The sequence below is a fragment of the Stomoxys calcitrans genome, chromosome 4 (genome assembly GCF_963082655.1).
Source record: "Stomoxys calcitrans chromosome 4, idStoCalc2.1, whole genome shotgun sequence".
Classification (NCBI taxonomy): domain Eukaryota; kingdom Metazoa; phylum Arthropoda; class Insecta; order Diptera; family Muscidae; genus Stomoxys; species Stomoxys calcitrans.
In genome coordinates, this window is record NC_081555.1 from 47,022,402 (window position 1) to 47,043,820 (window position 21,419).

Here is a 21,419-nt window from a genome sequence, read left to right on the forward strand (position 1 = left end):
AATCGGAAAATCGATATATGTATGACAGACATATCCAAATATTTTTCATTTTCATATATGAACCATTGATACCGAAGGGTCCAGAAGGACCTTAAATCGGAAAATCGATATATGTATGACAGACATATCCAAATATTGACCGATATTGTCCATATTGTTTTGGGGTATACTCTGAAGAACTAAGACTGGTCATATCGAGAAGGTTTTCTTACCACTGTAGTGTGTATTAAGCTAAGATCCTTGCAATTGAAAAAGTGGTGGAATGGCTAAGATATAATGTCAGAATAATCTTCTCAGACAGCCAGGCATCTCTGGGAAACATATTTCTGAATTCAAAAACCATCCTCGGCTGTCACAGCTCTCCAACACTTCAAAATTCATATGTTCTAGGTGCTGGGCACACACTCAACCAAATTTGTTATCAAAACAGCAAAAATTTTTGTTAAAACAGCAGTTTCTGTTTGCTGGAAATGAGAAAGCAGACTTTACTGCAGTTTCAACAAACATAGGGCTGCTGCATTAGCAAACTTTTCTTACTGCTGCTTGAGTACACAAGTCTGCTGAAAAAAAAATTTTGCAACTTTTTATGGTTGCCTTATATTTGTTTTGATTACTTAAGGCATTTTATAGAATTTTTTTAGTAATTTTGTTAGAAGAGATGATTTGACAGGTATCTTGAAGGTCATGAGAGAAGCAGTTGTACAAAATTTATGCCAAATCGGATGAGAATTGCACCCTCTAGAGGCTCAAGCAGTCAAGATGGCACAGCTCTTGAAAATCATAACAAAACACTTCTTGCCAAATTTCAACCAAATCGGATGAGAATTGCGCCCTATAGTGACTTAAGAAGTATAGATCCCAGATCGGTTTATATGGCAGCTATATCAGGTTATGAACCAATTAAAACCATATTCTTGAAAATCATAACAAAACACTTCTTGCAAAATTTCAACCAAACAGGGCGAGAATTGTGCCCTCTAGTGACTCATGAAGTCTAGATCCGAGATCGGTTTATACGGCTGTAATATGAAATCATGGACCGATATGGCCCATTTACAATCCCAACCGACCTACACTAATAAAAAGTATTCTTGCAAAATTTCAAGGTGCTAGCTTAACTTCTTCGAAAGTTAGCGTGCTTTCGACAGATAGACGGACAGACGGACGGACATTGCTAGATCGATTTAAATTGTCATGACGATCAAGAATATATATACTTTATACTTATGGTCTTAGACGAATATTTCGATGTGTTACAAACAAAATGACGAAATTAGTTAACCACCATTCTATGGTGCGGGTATACATAGATTATGGAAAGTATACATTCAGTGGTAATTATAGTAAACATCCACAGAGACACGCATTTACATATGTGTTCTATTTTTCTTCTAACATCCCCTTCATAATTAAGTAGCAGCCATTTTCAGCATACAACTGACTTTTCAGCAGTAAGCCTGCTACTCAGAAATTGCAGTACTACTGCTGTATTAGCAGAACTACTGCTGCAATAGCAGCAAAATTAACTACTAATATTCAGCAGACAGTGTTTGCTGTTTTCAGCAAACTTTTTCCTATGAGTGCAGGTAATTGTAGAGCGGACGAGCTTGCGAAACTAAGAACTACCTTACATATTCCAGGGGAATTAAATTCTCTTGGTATGCCTTTAGCGGCATGTAAGCTTAGTCTTCAGCATCAGGCCCGAAAGGCAATAAATGATAGATGCTCACAAAGGGGGGTTGTGAATATTCCAAAATTATGTGGCCTTATCTTGATTTTAAGAGGTCTGCCATGCTCTTGTCGCTGGTTAGAACAGATGTGTCCGTCATAATTGATCATTGTCTGATCGGAAAGCATGATGAAAGATTGTATGTTGGAAGCAACGACTTTTGCAGAGACTGTGAGAACATCGAGGAAAAGAGACTTTTGAACATCTGCTGTATGTGGCCTGTACTGGCAGTCAGAAGGAGTTCCACTTTGGGTTCTCATTTCGTTGAGAACCTCACTGATTAAACAGATGTGAATATTCGCAAGTTGTTGGGCTCTTTAAAGTGATCTGGATGGTTCGTCGCTAGGAATTTTAAGGCAGTTTATCTTCTTTGTACTTTTCCTGTGGTATCACATTGAACGAAAACGTCTGATGGCAGGTTGTCACTTAAACCTAACCTTACTCCTTTGGCTCTCAATCATGACCGAAACCCTTGGATCATGGAAAAAGTCCATGATTATTTGTTCTCTTTTTATACCCTCCACCATATGGGAGAGTACTAATTTCGCCATTCTGTTTGTAACTACTCAAAATATTCGTCTGAGACCCCATAAAGTATATATATTCTTGATTGTCGTGACATTTTATGTCGATCTAGCCATGTCCGTCCGTCCGTCTGTCTGTCGAAAGCACGCTTTCGAATGAGTAAATCTATCTGCTTAAACTTTTGCACAAATACTTCTTAATAGTGTAGATTGGTTGGTATTGTAAATGGGCTATATCGGTCCACGTGTTGATATAGCTGTCATATAAACCAATCTGGGATCTTGACTTCTTGAGCCTCTAGAGTGCGCAATTCTTATCCGATTGGAATGGAATTTTGCACGACGTGTTTTGCTTTAACTTCCAACAACTGTGCTAAGTTAGGTTCAAATCGTTAAATAACCTGATATAGCTGCAATATAAACCGATCTTGGGTCTTGACTTCTTGAGCCCCTAGATGGCGCAATTCTTATCAGATTTGGCTAAAATTTTGCATAACGTATTTTATTCTTACTTTTAACATCTGTGCCAAATAAGGTTCAAATCGGTTCATAACCTGATATAGCTGCCATATAAACCGATCTGGGATCTTGACTTCTAGAGCATCTAGAGGTCGCAATTATTATCCGATTTGCCTGAAATTTTGTGCGACGGATCCTCTCATGACCTTCAACATACGTGTTTATTATGGTCTGAATCGGTTCATAGCCAGCGGTTTATATACAGTTTATATACGGTTTTTATACAGCTCCCATATAAATCGATCTCTCTATTTTACTTCTTAAGCCCCCAAAGGGCGCAATTCTTATCCAAATGAACTAAAATATCGCACAATGACTTCTACAATGTTCAGCATTCTTTTGTGGTCCGAATCAGATTATAACTTGATATAGCTCCAATAGCATAACAGTTCTTATTCAATATTCTTTGTTTGTCTAAAAAGAGATCTCGCATAGAACTCGACAAATGCTATCAATGGTGGAGGGTATATAAGAATCGGCCTGGCCGAACTTAGCACGCTCTTACTTGTTTTGCCAAAGAAGAGATGCCGGGAAAAGTCCGAGCATATAGAGGTTTAATAAAGTTTCCCTAAAAAATACCATGCCCCAAAATAAATGACGTAGATGCGGTTGAAACTAGAACCCCTTCAAGGTTTGAACATCAAAAAATTTTGATAGCAAAAAGATTAATTTTTAATAGCCAAAAATTTGTGTGTAACACAGCACACCGTGCCAAGTTCAAAAGCAACAATTTTTTTTTATCCACCACTATAAGATGGAGGTGTACTAATCTTGTCATTCCGTTTGTAGCACCTCAAAATGTTGATCTAGGACCCCATCGAAATTTTGATTCGAACTAACCATGTCGGTATATCTGCCCGTCTATCGAAATCATGATAGCGGTCGAACATGTTAGCCGCTTGAAATTTTGCACAGATACTTTATATTCATTTCAGAGGCCACCGCCTATGACTCTGAACGCCTGGGTTCGAATCCTGATGAGATCATTAGAAACATTTTTCAGCGGTGGTTTTCCCCTCCTAATGCTGGCAACATTTGTGAGGAACTATGCCATGTAAAACTTTTTTCCAAAGAGGTGTCGCACTGCGGCACTCCGTTCGGACTCGGCCATAAAAAGGAGGCCCCTTATCATTGAGCTTAAAATTTAATCGGTTTGGACTCATTGATATGTGAGAAGTTTGCCCCCGTTCCTTAGTGGAATGTTCATGGGCAAACTTTGCAATTTGCTTTATTTTCATGTAGGTCCTTGGGGATTGCAAATCATATCGGGCCATATCGTTTCAGATATAGGTCCTATATAAACCGATCTCCCGATTTGATTTCTTGAGCCAATGGAAGCCACAATTTTTACCTGATTTGGCTGAAATTTTGCATAGTATGCCGTTATTACTTCTAATAACTGTACTAAGTACGGTCCAAATCTGTCAAGAACCTGAATATAAAGCGATATCCCGATTTGACTTCTTGAGCAAATGGAAGCCACAATATTTTTCTGATTGGGCTGAAAGTTTGCATGCTGTGTTCTGGTATGACTTCAAACAACTGAGACAAGTACTGTCCAAATGGGTCAAGAACCTGATATAGCTCCCATATAAACCGATCCCCCGATTTGATTTCTTGAGCCCCTGGAAGCCTCAATTTTCATCCGATATGGCTGAAATTTTGCACAAAGTATTCTGTTATTACTGCAAACAATGGAGCATTGTACGGTCCAAATCGGTCTATAATCTGATATAGCTCCCATATAAACCGATCTCCCGATCTGACTTCCTGAGCCTTTACAAGCAGCGATTTTTATCCGATTTGGCTGAAATATTGCATATAGTATTCTGTTATGACTCTCAACAACTGCGCCAAGTGCGGTCTAATTCGGTCTATAACTAAATATAGCTCCCATATTTTAGCAAAATCCATGGTGGTGGGTTCTAAGGATTCGGCCAGGCCGAACTTAGCACACTTTTACTTATATTAACTATTGACTATTTTTAATACAATATTAATAAAGGAACACATTTCACATTTCATGGAATTTGTCGTCTACTGTTGTTAATAACACAATTTCATGACAATTGTTCAATTACATTTTTGTATGAGTGCCACATAACAAAACTAATTAACTGATTTATTCAACAGCATTGCCAAGTATGTGTGCTATAGAATTCCAAACATGCAACTCTTCTATTGCCATGTAGGCAATGGAATATTCAAAACACGTTTAACAATTAAAATTGACCTGTACAATGATTCATGATGACCCACTTAAGCGGCGATGGTGTAAGACTCTGAAAGCTGTAGTCCAGTTCCTATCCCACTGCCCACAAAAAAGAGAAATGCGCTCAATTATTCGTTACATTGCCATAAATAACATGCCAAATTATTCCCTATCCGGTATTTATTAGACTCATTATCACCTCTCTTTCTCTCTTTTTGAAAGCATTTTGATTTGCCGGCACCTCGTTTGCCCTTTATATTTGAGAAAACTCCTTTGGCACTTTAAGCTTGCCTGGAATGAAGAAGGGCAGCACAACTCGAGCGCTTATCCTATTCACTTTGCTGCTGCCTCCTTCCTGCTGGTGTTTCGTGCAAATTATTTTTAATTTTCGGCAAAATTTCAAACGAGTAAATAAAATCCCATTAAACTAATGACCTGTTGAGATTGTTTATAAATTTCGTTTCATTCATGAAATACTTTCTACTACTTCCACTTGTGTTTACTTTGCCGCTGTTTCGTCCGTCCGAGGGTTCGTCCGTTGCTGCAATCTCCTCGTACTCTGTGTTGTGGCGTTAAATTTATTACTCAAATACCTTTGACCTCATAAAGTGCACATAAAAAGGTACCAGCACAAAGGTACGGGCACGAGTGCGAGTTCGAGCCATTACATCAAAGCGACGAATAAATACAAACATAATAACACTTTGTAAATTATCTCCTTTGGTATCTGTGTACAAATGCCAGCTAGCCAGCAATTCAAGTGATTCTTGTTCATAGCAGTACAATGGTAAAAGGTTGCAGTAATGCCAACCTACATCATCGTCTGCTGTTGGAAATGGAACATCACATTAATCAGCCCATATGTTCTTGGATGGAGATTTTTTTTTTGATAAGAAAAGATTGAGAGTCCTTGTATTAGTCCTTTAGTAGTTGGAAACACATTACAAATTTCACTTGTACCACTTTTTACTACCAGAATACAGCTTCCATAAGCTGTGTCAAGATCCATTCACTTTTAAAAGTTGTGCATAGTATCTTCTTTCTTATATATAAAATTCAATTTGTGTTTGTATGTTTGTTTGTTTGTTTTTCTGTTCCGTATAGACTCTAAAACGGCTAAACCGATTACCTTGAAATGTTCACATATTGTGTAGGTTGGTCTGGAAGGAAACATCGGCTATATCATTTTTTGATTTTGGGAGGGGGGGCGGACCCTTCCCCTTACCACAACAGTACTACCCAAAAATAAAAGTGGACCGATGTGGACCATATGGGATTCTAATGAAAGATATTCAAGAGTAGAGTACGAATTTCATAATAAAAGTTGGCCCGTGTACCTGGGGTCCCCAAAACCCCTTTCAATACCTTTATTTGACGATCATGACAATATGGGACTCAAATGAAAGGTATTTGGGAGTAGATTACAAATATGGTCAGGAAGTTGTAATAGGCTTTATAATTTTTTTGATAACGAAAGGGGGCGAACCCTCCACCGTTATCCCAAAAACACCACCCAAAATCAAAAGTGGACCGATAAGGACAATATGGGTATCAAATGAACAGTATGCGGGAGAAGACAACGAATCTGGCATACAAATTCAGGTGAAGTATAGGGGGTTACCCCACCCCCACAAAAAACGCCCACAATGGGCACATTTACCAATCACTGATACATGGGACTCGAATTGTTTGTTTCGTATAGACTGAAAAACGGCAGAACCAAGAAATTTTCGCATATTGTGTAGGTTGGTCTGGAAGGAAACATAGGCTATATAATTTTTCGGTATCAGAAGGGGAACGGACCCTCCCCCTTATGCCAAAAACACAACCCAAAATCAAAAATGGACCGATCGGGACAATATAGGTATCAAATGAAAGGTATTGGAGAATAGAATACGAATATGGTATTCAAATTTGAGTCTAAGTACCCATCAGGCCGCCCCAACCCCAACACTCACCCCAAACAGATATATTGGACTTCGATATCAATATGGGGCTCAAATGAAAGGCATTTGGGAGTAGATTTTGAATCTGACATACAAAATCAGATATATTCGAAGTTCATGGGACTCAAATGAAAAGTATTAGGCAGTAGATTACAAATATGACACAAAACATTAGGTCCAAGTAATGGGAGGTCGCCAAACCCCAAATGGGCATATAAGCCTACCATGCCTATATGGGACTCAAATGAAAGGTATTAGGGAGAAGATTACGAATAAGACATTAAAATTTGTGTTCAAGTCTAGATGGCACTTTTCCTCCTAAAGATACGTCAAATTGGTTATTTGACCCATTATGACAATGTGGAACTCAATTGAAAGGTATTTGAGGGTAGAAAACGAGTTTGATATGAATTTTGGAGCCAATTTTTTTGGAGTACGCCCTAAAGCACCCCTTAAACTGAACTTCATTACCGTTGGAAATAAGAACGAATTTGATATTTAATTTCAGTGCAAAGTGCCGGTGGTCGCCCCAACCCCAAAATACCCTCCAAACGGTTCATATTGTCCCATCCCTCCGTTAATGAGAATATTACCCTAAGGAAGAACATTACCACCAGGAACCAAAAAGGGGCAAATTCTCACACATCAATGAATGCTTTCCGATTCAAGTTTAAACTCAATGATAAGAGACCTTTTTTTATAGCCGAGTCCCAACGGCGTCCCGCAGTGCGACATAACACCGCTTTGTCCGATGTTCTCACCAAGTTTCGAACGCGTTCAGCGTTATAGGCTACAATGGCTCAAACTCGATATACGCATTCAGGCGAAGTGTCCCCACCCTAAAAAGATACTAGAGAATTATAGAAGGCGCAGCGGAGCGGGCCCGGTTCGTCTAGTTTGGTATAAGTTTAGGAATTTTTCAAGCTATACCTTGTATGACCACCACTCATAAAGGCGAAATGGGGATAATCATGGTAGACATAACATAGACGAGTTTCGATGCTACTATTTCAAGGAATTGGAGAATATGCGAGGAGGACTAATTTGCAAACCATATTGTCTACGAGCAACAACCCACCATACAGGTATCCCAGCAATGCCAACTGCATACGCTATGCGGAGAGCTTTGACGCAAAGCTTTAGACCTCAAAGGTAAAAAGAGCTTTAATCAGCAGTGAATCTGCTGATCTACTAGGATAAGAGATGTACGGGGACAGAAACCTGTAGTTGGAGTCCTTAGATAAGAGTAAGAGCGAGGTGAAATCGTCCAAGAGGACCTCAAAGATCTGTTTCTGCGAGCCAGTAGAGGGAATGAATGAGTCCTCCAGGTCTCGCATAGGCAACCGTAGTTATCAAACTCCTTATTGTCTGGCTTGGACCTTTTAGATTGGGCTTAATCCTAATCAGTTATCGTGATATACTCAATACTTTCTCCGTGGTCTTAGCAAAATGTGGATCGAATGACATTTTGCTACCTAACATAACACCTATGGCTATAACGAGTCCATCCATCATTAGCTGTCACAGGCTGTCAAATTTACCCCTTTGCGTTATATAAATGGCTTTTCTGTTCGTTGCAGAGAGCACAGCCTTTTTGATGTATACCATGTGAGTATTATTGACTGGCAGGCGTTAGCCACTATTTCTATTAGAGAAGCTGTGGGTTGACCGACAATGAGCACCACATGATCCATAAGGCACATGATTTCGTGCCTTATGGAAGGCTCAGAATTAGAACATTATGTTCCATCGGAATGGACCTAGGATCGATAGAGATGGGTTTTTACTGGGTAAATACCCAACGCTTGTATATTTATTTGGGTATTTATAATTTTGCAGATTGCTTGGGTATAAAAACATTTCCCAAACAATTTTTGATGATTTCGTATTCTTTGTATGCAAACATGCCCTTCTGATCTCATAAAATCGGATTTTAGTTATATATAGCCGCTGTATAGACCGATCTCCAGACTTAAAGTCTTGAGGCAATAAATTGGTCATTTTTTATCCGATTGCGATGAAATTTGGTACAGTGAGTTCTGGTAGAGCCTTATTCATTTTTGTGAAGTGCGGTTCAGATCAGACTATATTTGGATATAGCTGCCCTTAGACTGACCACCCGATCTCCCGATATAGGGTATTGAGGCCATAAAAGTTCCATTTATTACCCGAATTCGATAAAATTCGGCACATTATGTTGTGGTAGACACCTTTTCATGTTAAATGTGGTACAGATCGGACCATATTTGGATATAGCTGCCATATATACTGATCTCCCGATATTGTGTAATGAGCCTATAAAAGGAGCATTTTTCATCCTATTTCGATGAAATTTGAAACAGTGTGTTCTGGTAGACCCCTTCCCATCTTGATAGTCTCGACATTCTGAGTCGATCTAGCCCTGTCCGGAAGTTCGTTCGTCTGTTAAAATCGCGATAGCGATCGAGCGTGTAAAGCTAGCCGCTTTTTATACCCATCACCATAGGATGAGGGTAAACTCATCTATTCAATCCCTTTTTAACCCCATAGAAATATTCGTCTAAGACCCCATAAAGTGTATATATTTTTGATCGTCTCGACGCTCTGAGTCGATCTAAGCATTTCCGTCCATCCGTCTGTCTGTCGAAATCACGATAGCGGTCGAACGTGTAAGCTAGTCGCTTGAAATTTCGCACAGATACATATCGATGTAGGTCATTGGGGATTGCAAATGGGCTATATCGGTTCAGATTTGGATATAGTTCTCATATAAACCAATCTCCCGATGTGACATATTTAGCCTCTAGAAGCCGCAATTTTTATCCGATTGGGCTGAAATTTTGCAGGTAGTGTTCTGTGCTAAGTACGGCCCAAACCGGTCTATAGCCTGAAATAGCTCCCATAAAAATCGACCTCCCGAATTGACTTCTTGAGCCCTTACAAGCCGCAATATTTGTCCGATTTGTACTAAGTCAAGTCAAAATCGGTCTATAACCTGGTATGGCACTTATATAAACCAGTCTCTCTAGTATCCTTATTTGTTTCCTAGCAGCTTTAATTTTTGCTGCTTTGGCGGAAGTTTGGAGTATAGAATAAAATTATGGCCTTCCATGGTGGTGGGATCCCAATATTCGTTCCGGCCGAACTTAGCACGCTTTTACTTGTTACAGCACAATGTTTTGCTCCTACTATCAAGTAACAAAACTCAAAGCTATTGCAATGTAATCTATTAATTGCAGAAATTTGCAACTATAGTACTTTTCAAGGATTTCTTTTGGCTGTTTTTAACACGCAATAGTATACAATTATTACATGTCTGTCCATCTAAATTGCAAAAAAAAGTTAATCAGGTTGGGGATGGTGGGTTTATGTAATATATTATCTGCTTATGCCGCAGTTAAAGCGAAAACGTGGCCTCTAATAAGCTTTGCTCGCAATTATGGCGCTTTTGAGACTGGCGGATTACTCACACCCTCAAAACCATTTTGAAGTGTTACAGTCGTCCAGTATCTAACAAATATAAAATGTTTTACTTTGAACTTTAAGGACTGTCAGAGAATAAAATACCTTAAACTGAAACGTCATGGGCAAATCAAGTTTTTGGGGTTTTGACAGGATTCTAAATACAAAATTGCAATGCTTTGAGTTTATGGCGTAAATTTGCATTTTTTGGCATTTGAAAAATGCATGGCTATTTGAGACCTGTTATGTCCAAGCCATAAATCGTGCAAATACAACTTTGTTAAAGGAAACTTCTTGAGTAGATATAGCACCCATATATTTTTATAGTTCCCCTTTTAGACTGCTTGAGAAGAATCTTCAATTTTTGCCTTATTTTGCTGCAGTTTGGTATGAGAAGTATATATGTGACCTTTAAGTTCGTACTGTGATTATGGACAAGATTGATCTCTTAATGGATATGGATTTTTTAATGGCTTCCAGTTAAGAGTTAGCTCGATTTGACTTTTAAATCCCATATTGCATGAAGACTGAAGCCTTGGTAACTGGCCCTGGTCGACAAGGGATAACTGTGAGCACCACACGGGCTGTTACTTTGAGCTTTTGTTATTACGGAAAGCTTAGCTGAAAGCGTCCACAGGTTGCGTATAGTGGACAACTTTGTATTTATGTGGAGTAGCTGCAAATACTTAAGCGGGTAATCAGCGATTTCGAGAGGAGAATTTCAGTGAGGGGTCAGATGGCACTGACTCTTACTTAGATATTGCGTGCCAATGATTCTCCAAATAGAAAGGAGCAAGCGGCTCGCGACATCGAGGGATACATATGCTATCCCATTAAGTTGACCCTCTGTAGCGTTTGGCGTTTTATCGATTCGTCGCCGTTCGCAGCAATTGCGCCCCTGTTACTCAACAACGTGGAAAATTTTGAGGAAGGCTTAAGGTGTAAAGCATTTTAAAAACCAGCTGGTGCAAGAGTTGACACCGAACAATCTACCGCAACTCAGAATTTTTGCTAAATGGGCACTTGGAAAGTTGACCGAAGATCCACTTTTCTATCGAAAAATTGTGTTCAGCGACGAAGCTTATTTATGGCTCAATGGGTATGTAAATAAGCAGAATTGTCGATATTGGAGTGAAGATCAGCCGGAAGCATTGGAAAAGCTACCAATGCATCCAGGAACAAGTAAAAGCATGCTAAGTTCGGCCGGGCCGAATCTTATATACCCTCCACCATGGATCGCATTTGTCGAGTTCTTTTCCCGGCATCTCTTCTTATGCAAAAAAGGATAAAAGAAAAGATTTGCGCTGCTATTAGAGCGATATCAATATATGGTCCGGTTTGGACCACAATTAAATTATATGTTGGAGACCTGTGTAAAATGTCAGAAAATTCGAATAAGAATTGCGCCCTTTGGGGGCGCAAGAAGTAAAATAGAGAGATCGATTTATATGGGAGCTGTATCAGGCTATAGACCGATTCAGACCATAATAAACACGTATGTTGATGGTCATGAGAGGATCCGTCGTACAAAACTTCACGCAAATCGGATAATAATTGCGACCTCTACAGGCTCAAGAAGTCAAGATCCCAGATCGGTTTATATGGCATCTATATCAGGTTATGAGCCGATTTGAACCTTATTTGATACAGTTGTTGAAAGTAAGAATAAACTACGACTTGGAAAATTTCAGCCAAATCGAATAGGAAGATCAAGAAGTCAAGTCCCCAGATCGGATTATATGACAGCTCTATCAGGTTATGGACCGATTTGAACCATACTTTGCACACTTGTTGGATATCATAGCGAAACACGTCGTCCAAAATTTCATTTCAATTGGATAGTAATTGCGCCCTCTGGAGGCTCAAGAAGTCAAGACCCAAGATCGGTTTATGTGGCAGCTATATCAAAATATGGACCGATATGGCCCATTTAGAATCCAACCGACCTACACTAATAAGAAGTATTTGTGCAAAATTTCAAGAGGCTTGCTTTACTCCTTCGAAAAATAGCGTGCTTTCGACAGACAGACGGACGGACAGACGGACGGACAGACGGGCGGACAGACGGACGGACACTGCTAGATCGACATAAAATGTCACGACGGTCAAGAATATATACTCTATGGGGTCTCAGACGAATATTTCAATTTCAAAACATAATGACGAAATTAATATATGGAGGGTATAAAAAACAACAAGTAAAAGCGTGCTAAGTTAGGCGGGGCCGAATCTTATATACTCTCCACCATGGATCGCATTTGTCGAGTTCTCTTCCGGCATCTCTTCTTAGGCAAAAGCAAGTAAGAGCATGCTAAGTTCGGCCGGGCCGAATTTTATATTGGGTTGCCCAAAAAGTAATTGCGGATTTTTCATATAGTCGGCGTTGACAAATTTTTTCACAGCTTGTGACTCTGTAATTGCATTCTTTCTTCTGTCAGTTATCAGCTGTTACTTTTAGCTTGCTTTAGAAAAAAAGTGTAAAAAAAGTATATTTGATTATAGTTCATTCTAAGTTTTATTAAAAATGCATTTACCTTCTTTTAAAAAATCCGCAATTACTTTTTGGCAATCATATCCTCCACCATTGATCGCATTTGTCGAGTTCTATGCGCGATATCTCCTTTTAAATAAAAATAGAATACTGAATAAGAACTGCTATGATATTTGAGCTATATCAAGTTATAGTCCGATTCGGAACATAAATGGATGCTGAACATTGAAAAAATCATTGTGTAATATTTCAGTTCATTTGGATAAGAATTGCATCGGGAAATAGGTTTATATGGGAGCTGTATCAAGCTTTTGATCGATTCAGACCATATTAGACACGTTGTTGAAGGTCATGAGAGAAGCCATTGTACAAAATTGCAGCCAAATGAGAATTGCAACTTCTAGAGGTTCCAGAAATAAAGATCCCAGATCGGTTTATATGGCAGCTATATCAGGTTCTATACCGCTTTACGCCATACTTAGCATAGTTATTGGAAGTAATAACAAAACACCTCATGCAAAATCGGATGAGAATTGCCCGCTCTATTGGCTCAAGAACTCAAGTTCCAAGATCGGTTTATATGACAGCTATTCCAGATTATGAACCGATTTGAATCATACTTAACACAGTTGTTGAAAGTGATACCAAAATACTACGTGCAAATTTTCAGTTAAATCTGACGAGAATTGCGCCCTCTAGAGGCTCAAGAAGTCAAGAACCAAGATCGGTTTTATATGGCAGGTACATCAAAACGTGGACCGATATAAACCATACTTTGCGTAGTTGTTGGAAGTGCTACCAAAACACTACCTGCAAAATTTCATTTCAATTGGATAGCAATTGCGCCCTCTGGAGTCTCAAGAAGTCAAGACACAAGATCGGTTTATATGGCAGCTATATGAAAACATTGACCGATTTGGCCCATTTACAATACCAACTAACCTACACTAATAAAAAGTATTTGTGCAAAATTTTAAGCGGCTAGCTTTACTCCTTCGAAAGTTAGTGTGCTTTCGACGGACAGCTGGACGGACGAATGGACTGACGGACGGACGTGGCTAGATCGACTTTAAATGACATGACGATCACGATTATATATACTTTATGGGGTCTCAGACGAATATTTCGAGTAGTTACAGAATGACGAAATTAGTATAACCAATCCCCCCCCCCATTGGTGGAGGATTCAAAAAGTAAAAGCGTGCTAAGTTCGGCCGAGCAGAATCTTGGGAACCCACCTCCATGGATTCTGCTAAAAAGTTATACAAAATAAATTTAGCTGAAGTGCATAATTTTATTCTACTTACAAAACTTCCGTCAAACCAGCAAAAATTAAAGCTTCTTGGTACCGAACAAGGATGATCGGTAGAGTGGTATACATGGGAGTTTTATCAGGTTAAAAACCGATATGGACCGTACTTGAAACAGTTGTTGAAAGTCGTAACAAAACACCGCATGCAAAATTTCAGCCAAATCGGACAAAAATTGCGGTTCCCAGGGGCTCATCAAATTTCGTCATTCCGTTTGTAACACATCGAAATATTGATCTAAGACCCCAAGGTATTGGAAACCAATTTGGAGCGTGGACATGGAAACATTTTGGTTATATTAGCCTCTATATAATCCACTTAAAGTGCCTGAGAGGATATTTTAGAAGCAGATAAGACATTATTTAGAGTAGTAATGGTCGCACTCGGAGGTGGAGATGTGCAGGTGAGTGAGATGTGCACAGTCGTGATTAGTGTCGTGAGCAGGATTTCACTCACTCGAACGAGCACGTGATTGGAATTGGTTCTCACTCATGAAACACGCGTGATACGAATCACATGCATGTCTGTCTATAACGCTGGTGAGAACATCAGAAAAAAACATCTCCCCAAAAATATATCGCAATGCGGCACACCGTTAGGACTCAGCTATTAAAAGGAGATTCCTTATCATTGGGCTTAAAATGTGAATTGGGCAGCACTGATTGATATGTGAGAAATTTCATCTTTAATGTGATAATGGGACGAATACAGAGGATGAATATTTTTTTATAGTGCGAAATATTGTCACTTTAGAGCTTATATTCGCACACGTCAAAAAAAAAAACAAAAATTAATCTTCTTACACTCTCTGGCAAATGAAATAGAAACAAGATATAAGCAAAGGAAAATAATAATTTTTTCGTATAAAAATTCGTCTTTTGCTGTAAACAAAGCATTTTTGACTTAAAAATATTTTGAAAATTTGCCTAAAAGAGCCATCCATAAAGGATTTGCCATAACTGAAGTGAATTTAATTTTAAAATGTTGGAAATTTGCGAATAACGATTAACGTTTGAGTTACTATAAAAGATGTTGCAAAAATATTGCAAAAATTTTATTTATTTTTTTCACCCAGTTAGTACTTAACCAAAGTAATGAGTTTTACTTATCATTCCGAGGTCAGTCCTTAGAATATCTTCGTGCTAAAATGAGTACAAACTAGACTTCTATGAATTCAACGCGTGTGGCTTTCAAGTGGACTCTTATTTATTTTCTTGACTAATGGCGCTGCAAAAAAGTAAATGCGAATTGCGTTGGCTTTTTCGACACATTCAAATTTAGGTTAAATTTGAAAAAGCCGCGTTGTTTCAGTTTTTTTTTTTAGCACAAGTACATGAAGCTATTAGCTTTAGCATGATTTTTTTCCCCCAAAATCAGAGGGTGTTTCATTAGCTCTACAAAAATATGTTGGAAAAAGTAACAGTAAACTTGCAAAAGCGGCACAAACGCCAGCAACAAGCCATACATCCACAGTGGTCGTCTGTTGGACCACACGCCGGAACGACCAACATCTATAACACATGGCTTCTGGTATTGTTTATGACAGGCCTCAGTTTTGGCATAACGAGGCCACACGAAAGGAGACACAAGGATACCCCAAACACCACAATTTTACGCAGATATGACGAACATACATACATTATTCGCCAGGCAGCTGGGACGTAATCCCTTCCACTGTGTTTTTGGCTATTGAGGTGGGTGAGGGTTGGCTGCCGGCAGCAGCTAATAAATAGACACTCGCTTACACAAGCCCCCACTTGAACACAACAAGCGTCGCACGGCTTTGTCCTCTTGTCGGCGAGCCATTTGATTTGTTCGGCTCGGGGGATGTATGGCTGGCGTTTGGGAGGGGGTGTGTGAGTTTTGAATATGAAATAAGGGCTAATTTAATGTTATTTAACACCGTTTTGTCGAAGACCTACAAAGGAAGAATGAGTGGCGACAAAGGAATAAGGACCCCCACCACCCATCATACAAAACCGGACAAAAAACTCGATTATATTTCAAAAGTCATGTCATTAATTTTTATGTATGTTCGAAAAAGATCAAAGGATAACCAAGTTAATTACAATGAATAGTGCAGTCCTCTTTAACATACGGAAGGGCTATAATCACATTAGACTTAAGTGTATAATTTGGAGAGGCCAGCAGGATGAGTGTTGGGGAGTAGCAATCATGAAAGGGTTGTTCGCATACTTGCGAGTATGGGCTTAACAAAATAATTACCAGCACTTCATAGCCCACACAAAGTTTAGCGGTGGGGCCACTAATGTGTGTAATTTTAAGTGATGATATCACCTCCAATCATCGTAGATTATAACAAATTGTCTCATTTGCTTATATAAAATGCACCTTTTTATACCCTCCACCATAGGATGGGGGTGTATTAATTTCGTCATTCTGTTTGTAACACCTCGAAATATTCGTCTAAGACCCCATAAAGTATATATATTCTTGATCGTCATGACATTTTATGTCTGTCGAAATTCCGCTAACTTTCGAAGGAGTAAAGCTAACCGCTTGCAATTTTGCATAAATACTTTTTATCAATGTATGTCGGTTAGGATTGTAAATGGACCAAATTGGTTCATGTTTTGATATAGCTGCCATATAAACCGATCTTGGGTCTTCACTTCTTGAGCCTCTAAAGGGCGCAATTGTCGTCCGATTTGACTGAAATTTAAAACGTGGTGTTTTGGTGTCACTTCCAACAACTGTTTTGATATAGCTGCCATATAAACCGATCTTGGGTCTTGATTTCTTAAGCCTCTGGAAAGCGCTATTCTCGTCCAATTTGACTTTTGCACGTAGTGTTTTGGTATCACTCCCAACAACTGTGTTAAGTATGATTCAAATCGGTTCATAACCTTGTATAGCTGCCATATAAACCGATCTGGGGTCTTGAATTCTTGAGCCTCTACAGGGAGCAATTCCTATCCGATTTGGCTGAAATATTGCAAGGCGTATTTTGTTATGACATTCTACAACTGTGCTAAGAATGGTTCAAATCGGTCCATAACCTGATATAGCTGCCATATAAACCGATCTGGGGTCTTGACTTCTTGAGCAGCTAGTGAACGCAATTCTTATCCGAATTGGCTGAAGTTTTGCATGAAGTGGTTTGTTATGACTTCCAACAACTGTGCTTAGTATGGTTGAAATTGGTCCATAATCTGATATAGCTGCCATATAAACCGATCTGGGATCTTGACTTCTTGGCTGAAATTTTGCATGAGGTGTTTTATTATGACTTCCAATAACTGTGCTTGGTATGGTTGAAATTGGTCCATAATCTGATATAGCTGTCTTATAAACCGATCAGGTACCTTGACTTCTTGAGCCACTATAGGACACAATTCTGATCCGATTTGGCTGAAAATATTGCATGCGGTGTTTTATTATGACTTCCAACAACAGTGCTGATTATTGTTCAAATCAGTACATAACCTGATATAGCTGCCATATAAAACGGTCTGGGATCTTGTCTTCTTGAGCCGCTAGGGGGCGCAATTATTATCCGATTTAGCTGAAATTTTGTACTACGGCTTCTCTCATGACCTTTAACATACGTGTCGAAAATGGCATGAATCGGTTTACAGCCTAATGCAGCTCCCTTATAAACCGATCTCCCTAGTTTACTTTTTCAGCTAGATTGGACAAATGCGATCCATATTTAAGATATTTTTTAACAAAAAGTTTTTTGTTTAAGTAGTTTTGTAATATTCTGTTTGAATAAAATCAAAAAAAGAAGTAAAGAAGACTGGGTAACACAACAGTGGTGGAAGTTCTGCATACTGACTTTCTACAGATAAATCTACACCATTGTAAGGCCGCTTCTGCGGCACTAAAGGTCCTCCTGATGGCAGGGGGATTTGACGTAGTTCTTATCCAGGAACCATTTAAACTACTTAAGGGTACTGGAAATGGGAGACATAGAGTCTGTATTTTTGTAATGAATAGCCTAAATGTTTTTCCGTCGCTAAGCACTGAAGATTTACTAGTACCCAGCCTTGAAATAAACAAGTCTCATTACTGGCTGGCTTCCCTGTACATGGAAGAAGATGCCGCCTTCAAACCTTAAGTCGCTGGTTGAAGACGTTTCTGTAGCGAAGAAAAGCCTCATTGTAGGAAGTGATGTTAATGCCTATCACCAGATATGGGGAAGTTCGGATGTCAACGAAAGGGATGAGCTGCTTATTGCATAAATTATAAGTTGCAATCTGGCGATGATAAATCGACGTTTATTACCAGGAACAGGCTGGAGGTACCAGATATTACCTTTGTATCGGAAGATATATGTGGAAGAATATGCAACAGGAATATGTTGAATGACCACAGCTTCTCTGATCATCGTTATATTAGTTTCAGCCGTGGAGAAAATACTGCAGATGTAGTACCTCGGCTAAACAGAAGAAAGGCGGATTGGGATAAATTTCGGCACAAATTCAGCACGTCTATCCCTTCTAGACAAGAAAAGCAAGTGGAAACGCCAAATGATTGTAAGAAGTGCACTTGCCACTGGGATTCATTTTTGCATTATCTGATTTCTAACCATTTGGTTTTGATTAAATAGTCTTCAATACTGCATTGTATTGCCAGCGCCATCTGTATGTGGTTATGCAGGGAAAGTATCTTGTTATTTTTATTTAGTTTATTGTGGCTTCTCGCTTATTGCCTGTGGCTTTTAATGGATTTTCTAACCGTTTGGAAGTTTTGAGGTGAGACGTGGCGATACCAAGGCTTCTTAGTCTAGAGTTTATGCTTACTCGGCCATTTTGTCGTTCATCCTACTCTAGGAAAGATTAAAGATTTGGCTTTGATTGCGAGTAGCATTTTTTTTTTTCTGCCACGAAAATTGATTTTTTTTTACAATTTTTTTTTTTGGTGAGTTTAAGTGCCAGGGATATCCCCTTCCACTGTTTTTTTAAGAAAATTTAATTAACTTATTTAGAGACTGCCGAATACATAAATTTCGTGCTGTGGCAATTTCAAATCCACCTTCACCATCGGAAGAAATTGCAGATTTATTATCATCCATTTTTTTTTCTGAATTATCGAGCTTGGGTGCCACCGAATATAAACGGTGAGTTTTGGTTTTGTTATCTCTTATTTCATTGAAACAATATTAGCAATCGCGTTGTTGTTTTTGGTTTCAATTAGGATTGGCACCCAGCACCCCAGCCACATTTTTTTTATCAAAGGGCGATCATAAAAATACTGGGGAGTTTGATTTGCTCTTTGGCTTGCCTTTGCTGTCCCCACTCCCATTGCAGTCGGTGTGCGGGCCGATCACCACACAGCATAAAAGGAATAAAAAAAAACCTGTTGTCGTCTCCCATCATTTTGATATACGCATTCAGTTGATCGCACCCACGCAATGGGCATTTGCCATGTGCTTTTGATAACAAGAGTTTAATTACAAGAAAAGAAAGAACTATTATATTTGAACCGAGAGGAAGAAATGAAGACTGTGGCCATAGAAATTTAAAGTGAAATAAGCTGGTGCCCCAAAATCCAATTGTCTTGAAGGAAGTTTGCTTGGTGTATTAAACGGCCGATAATAGAAAAATTCCAACCGGCAAGTGTATTTTAAAGTTTCTAGGCAACTGTATCATTTGACGTGGCAGTGTCCAAAAGCATCTAAAATTTCTGGAGATTGAAATGGACGTGTCATAGTGTGTCAAAGTTTAAGCTAAGTTGAACATATAGTACTAAGTGTTTAAGTGATTAGTCTATAATTGAATCAAAAGCCTAAAATTTTCTTGCTTTCTGCGTTTCATTAAATAAATTGAACATTTTGATATTTACCATGTACAAAAAAAATTTAAAGATTCAAGTTAAAATTAGACTTTTGAATCAATCATGTTAATGTGCTTTACTTTTTATTTCTATTTTGTTTTGCCACATTTGGTTTCATTATCAACATGCCTAGAAGTGAGTCAATTTAAACAAGGGTTTCATATTATTTTTCTAGTGTGATTTTTTTTTAATTTTTTTTCTTCAATCCACCCTAATGTCGAACTCTGCTTCTAGTTACATGTTTATAATGAAACAAGTATCTTTTGGAATTCAGCAGCTAACTCGTATTGTGTTGCAGAAACAAACGCAGCCGGAAGCCTAGCAACATTGTTGCCGCCGGATCACTTTTAACTTTTATCACTCTCTTGACTTCCAATGTTAGCATCAACAGCACTCATCGAAAGGCCTTTCGTCGTGGGAGCATGTTAATCAGCAACAACATATGTGAGTACTCTCTCAGTATCTAAATTTTAGCTTGGTATCGGCATCAGCGTTTTTTTTTTTTTTTTTTTCTCAATTTGTTTCCATCTGTTTGTTACGCAAAGCAAATGAGTTTGAACTGCACATTAATGTGGGTCATTTAAATGTAAATTTTTTTTTTGAAATATAATCTACGTTATGTACGTTTATTTATTAAGATCATTTAAAATATCTATAAATAGGATAAATAAGAATATGTTAGCCCATGTTAAGAATTAAAATGAAAATTTCTCCAATTCATAAAAATGATTCCGAAATACTTAGTTATTGATTTGTGGAATAAAACTCTAATGGATTCAGACTAAATTTTGCTTTTCCTGTTTGGTTTTAGGTTAGCTTGGTTAGTTAGGTCACTGGGAATATGGGTGTCATGCAGTCAAACGGTTTAAGCGGGTATCTACAACTCATGACCAGGTTGGGTGGGCAAGATAGACGTCAACATCTACTCGTCTATCGATATGAACTCCGTCATTAAACTTTTCGCCCCTTTTCTCACTTTTAACTATATCTGCTCCTATCGAAACTAGCACGTATAGAAATAAATAATTTAATGTGGCATGAAAGGCGTATTGAAGCATTGAACCTGCCCCTCCGACGAGCTGACAGGCCGGACAATATACGTGCGCTCGCTTCTGAAACCATAACACCATTTCGTCCAAACGTTATATGCTACATAATAAATTATTTTTGGCGCCCAACGTGGGGCACGAATGTGACTGTTTTTTTGTACCACCTTTTGGATCAATCTATACTGATACCCAAGTTTATTCATTCGGCTCCTAAAGTTTATTTTCCCCTTATTACTTCATCTATACCGTCTCTATCTAAATTTTCATCTTTCCAAATTTTTCTCTTTGAGTTTATTCCAAAATGCGGATATTGTGTAGAATCTAGAGTTCCAAACTTCTTTCTTACCAACCTATTTTGACAATAATCTCCCTCCTGCTTCTATCGAAAGTGCCATTGTT